This window comes from Acanthopagrus latus, chromosome 15, assembly GCF_904848185.1.
Source record: "Acanthopagrus latus isolate v.2019 chromosome 15, fAcaLat1.1, whole genome shotgun sequence".
In the NCBI taxonomy this organism is placed as follows: Eukaryota; Metazoa; Chordata; class Actinopteri; order Spariformes; family Sparidae; genus Acanthopagrus; species Acanthopagrus latus.
The window spans coordinates 377,123-381,843 of NC_051053.1; positions in this window are offsets into that span (position 1 = coordinate 377,123).

A 4,721-nucleotide genomic window follows, 5' to 3' on the forward strand; every position below is an offset into this window, starting at 1 on the left:
AGTTTCGGGGCCTGTTTTGCGCATCTTCACGAAGGTTAAGGTAACGCACCACACTGCCACAGAGCTCGATGCGGTCATAGACTCAGGGGCGGATGAGAACTTAATGGACTGGGATCAAGCAGTGAACCTGGGTCTCAAATCTGAACTTGTCAACAGACCCATTAAAGCCAGATTGCTTAATGGAACTTAACTATTCACTATTACTCACATCACTGAACCTTTTAAAATGCACATTAATGACCACAGAGAACACATTTGTTTCTATTTATTTAAGGCGTCATCTCATGCTCTCATTTTGGGGCATCCCTGGCTGTGTCATCACGAGCCCCACGTCAATTGGAGAACTGGAGAAATCAGGGGGTGGGGAAAAGACTGTTTGGAGGACTGTTTTAACAAATCGACCCAGGGGGAAAACTTAGCTGATATTAATCTGTTCTCTGCTAACTCTGCCACAGACTCTGAATACCCGGACCTGACCTCAGTGCGACCCCTGATACCATCATCTCCAAGAAGTTTTTTAGCAAGCCCACGACAATGGTCCCTTCCTTCACATCGACCATATGACTGTGCTATTGATCTGATCCCTGGCTCCACCATCCCCAAGGGCTGCCTATACTCTGTTTCAGGCCCTGAGAGGGATGCCATGAAAGAATACATGGAGACCTCACTAAAAGCAACCTTGAACTGTCCCTGGTATTCTCCAGCAGGAGCAGGATTTTTCCTTGTGGGCAAAAAGGATGGATCCCTAAGACCTTGCATAGATTACAGCCCTCTTAATGATATCACAATAAAGAATTGTTACCCTCTTCCTCCCATGTCCTCTATGTTCGACCAGCTCCAGAAAGCCAAGGTGTTTACCAAATTAGACCTGCATAATGCTTACCACTTGTTCCTCATCAGAGAAGGAGATGATGACTGGACGGTAGACTGGGTTTAATACTCCCAGCGGGCATTAAAAAAACCTTGTCATGCCATTTGGACTCACCAATGCTCCTGCTCTGTTCCAAGCCATGATTAACGATGTATTGAGAGACTTTATCGACCTCTTTGTCTGTGTTTATTTAGATGATATTCTCATTTATTCCCCTGACATTGACACTTACCAAGACCATGTTTCCAGGGTGCTTATAAGATTGCTGCAGAACAACCTCTATGTTAAAGCTGATAAAAGTAGATTTCATGCCAATACTGTCTCCGTCCTGGGCTTCATTGTAGCCCCTGGAAGAGTACAGATGGACCCAGCTAAAGTTAGCGCTGTGGCTGATTGGCCCACACCTGATAGCTGCAAGAAGGTTCAGCAGTTCTTAGGATTTTACAGATGGTTTATCAGAAGCTTTAGTGCAATAGCTGCTCCTCTCCATGCTCACTCCCGTGTGGAGTTCCACTGGTCTCCAGAGACGGAGAAGGCCTTTCAAACCCTCAAGCGTCGCTTCACCTGAGCTCCCATCCTCACTATGCCAGACCCACAGCACCAGTTCATGGTTCAGGTGGATGTGTCCAACAAGGGCATCGGAGCAGTCATCTCCCAGCGCTCAGAACAGGACAACAAGATGCATCCCTGTGCATTGTTGTTCCGACGGCTCTCCAAGGCTGAAAGGAACTACACTGTCGGCAAACGAGAACTGCTGGCCATCAAGATAGCTTTGGAGGAGTGGAGGCACTGGCTAGAGGGGGCTAACCAACTGTTCATAGTCTGGACAGATCACAAAAATCTAGAGTATATTTGTAAAGCTAAAAGACTGAATTCTTGCCAGGCCATGTAGGTGCTTTTCTTTAACCGATTTTCCTTTTCTCTCTCTTACAGGCCGGGGTCCCAGAGCGTCAAACCTGAATTGCTCCCACAGGTGATCCACTGGGCTCACACTTCACTGCTTTCATGTTATCCGGGAGTTTGGAGAACGATGTTCGCCATCTCCCGGCGGTTTTGGTGGCCATCCATGTAGCCGGAGGTCCGGGAGTATGTGGAGGCTTGTTTGGTCTGTGCACGTAACAAGACGTCTTCCGGGTCCCGCATGGGTCTGTTGCAGCCGCTTCCCATCCCCTCCAGACCGTGGTCCAACATCTCATTAGACTTCATCACGGGGCTCCTGGTTTCTCAAGGTAACATGGCTGTCCTCACACTGGTGGACAGATTCTCCAAAATCATCAGATTCATCGCTTTGCCGAAGCTACTCTCTGCCAAAGAAACGGCAGAGGCCATGATGATCGTGTTCAGGGTTTATGGGTTCCCTAGAGACATTGTTTCTGACCAGCGGCCCCAGTTCGTGTCCCGGTTCTGGAGTGAGTTTTGCCGCCACATTGGGGCAAAAGCCAGCTTGATCTCGGGTACCACCTGGAAGCCAATGGCCAGACCGAACGGCTGAACCAGCAACTGGAAACCGGCCTCCGGTGTCTACATGGAGCAAACACCTGGTCTGGGTCGAGTATGCATAAACACAGAGTTATCGGTTCCCTCTGTCTATGCCGTGATAAGTCGATGTCGTCGTATCTGGAGAGCTGCCCATCAGGTGTTGATCTGACAGGGGGACCGAGTCAAGAAGGCTGCCGGCCACAAAAGACGACCTGCTCCCGCCTATCAGCTACGTCAAAGAGTGTGGCTCGTGGCCAAGGATCTGCACCTTAAGGTTCCCTCCAAGAAGCTGGTGCCAAGGTTTGTGGGTCCATTTCCCATCTACACGGTTGTTGGTCCTGCATCAGTGTGACTTTGTCTGCCTGGTCCCTCTGTGTACACCCGACCTTTCACGTAAGTCAGGTGAAACCAGCCAAAGAAAGTCCCATGGTTTCAGCTGTCACACCTCCCCCGCCACCTGAAGTGAATGATGGAGGTAAAGTATATAAGGTCAAGCAGCTGCTGGCGTTACACAACCGGGGCCGGGGCAGACAATACCTTGTGGACTGGGAGGGCTATGGACCTGAGGAGAGACAATGGGTCCCGTCATGCCATGTTGTGGACCCCAGTCTCATTAAAGGGATATTCCAGTGTAAGTTTAATCCATAGTTTGACACACCTTGACACCGAGCATGACCCCCCCTTGAGAGATAAGGTTTGCTGACTGCTAGCTTACGTACATTTAGCATCCTCAGAAACGACCGCACAACAACAATACATTGCAGCAAATGGATACAAGTATAAATCGCCATCAAAAAACCACAAATAATGCTCTTCAGCAACAGTAGAAACAGCATCCCAGGACATATTTCAAGGCATCAAACATTTGATATTGTTGCCAGCTTTGCGGAAAAGATAAACAAGGTACATCCCTTTAAGGACTTTCATAAGAACCATCCTGATCAGCCTGGACCGCCAGGAGTCGGTCCTAGAAGGGGGTTTCTGTCACACAGCGGTGAGGTTTTGTCTCATCTGGGTTTTTTGTTTTGTGAATTTCATGTTTTATTTTGAAAATGTAATTCCCCTCTCGTTTCAGGTCACTTGTCCTTTCTCATGTGTTCCTGGTCTGACATCATCCCTGATACCTAACTGTTTCCACCTGTTCCCCTCTCCCTTATGTGTTAAAAAGTCTGCGTCTTTGTTTGTCTTGTGAGTGTTTCATAATTGTCGTTCACCCCAGTCTTGTTCACAGCCTTGCCTTAGCCAAGATCACAAGTTTGTATATTCTTCTTGATTCCTCTTGAATGAGTGACTTTTTGTTTGTAAGTATTATCAGTTTGAAGCATAATGAATTTCATAGTCGTTTGTTTGACTCCGTTGGAGAGCCTCTTTTGTTTTCTAAGTTTTTGTAATCAGCCAATAGACTAGTTTAAGTTTATAGCCATTTGTCATCCTCCATTGGAATGATATTTTTGTTCTAAGTCTTTCATAGCCATAGTGTGCCAGTCTAGTTCAGATATAGTCTTTTTCTTTACATCCTTGGGGAGTGATTTTGTGTTTCTTTTTGGTTTTGCTTTTAGGTTGTTTGCCTCAATTTTCTTGGTTCTGTTTTTTCTCTCTATTTGTAGATTAGATATTGTGGTTTCATAGCCCATTGAGTTGTCACCTTGATCAAGAGCTCAAGTGAGAATTTCAAAATAAAAGCCTGCTTGAATCGCCCTAATTCTGCCTTCTGCATATTCAATCTCATATTCTGAATTCAATAATTTCTTTACAAAGTTCCATTGGTTCTCCTCATTAATATTAAATTCCACAGATGACAGACGGGTTTGTGTGTTTATTAAATAAATAATTCAGAGTAAATGAATGAAATGGTAATTTAGATGAACAAATACAGATAACAGAAAATGTATAGATTATAATGAGCAAAGTAATAAGGTTATGTGATCATGGGCAGATGGTGAAACTACGGGTCGGCTTTTTAGCTTTTAAATATTACGGGAGTAAGTTTTAATACCAACAAGACCCTAATCTCAATTTCGTTTATGCTCAAAAGATGGAAATCATAACTTGAGACACCAACTCATTCTCATGTTTGTGCAGGAATGTGCACATGATTATACAGGGGCAGGGGCTCAAAGTCAGAAATGGGCAGTGCATGTGCACTTCAATTTTTTTTTACATTTTTCACTCCTGCATAACACATTATGCTGATTAATTTAAAATTAATAAACAAAGTACTTACAGATAGCTAACTACTTAGCTGTGTATCCTGTGCTGCTGTGAGATTTATGCAATTGCCATTTCTTTTGTGTCGACACATTATTGTCAGCATGAGTTTATTCACATTATCATAATACTGAGGTTTAGAAGACATGCAATTCAGCTGTAA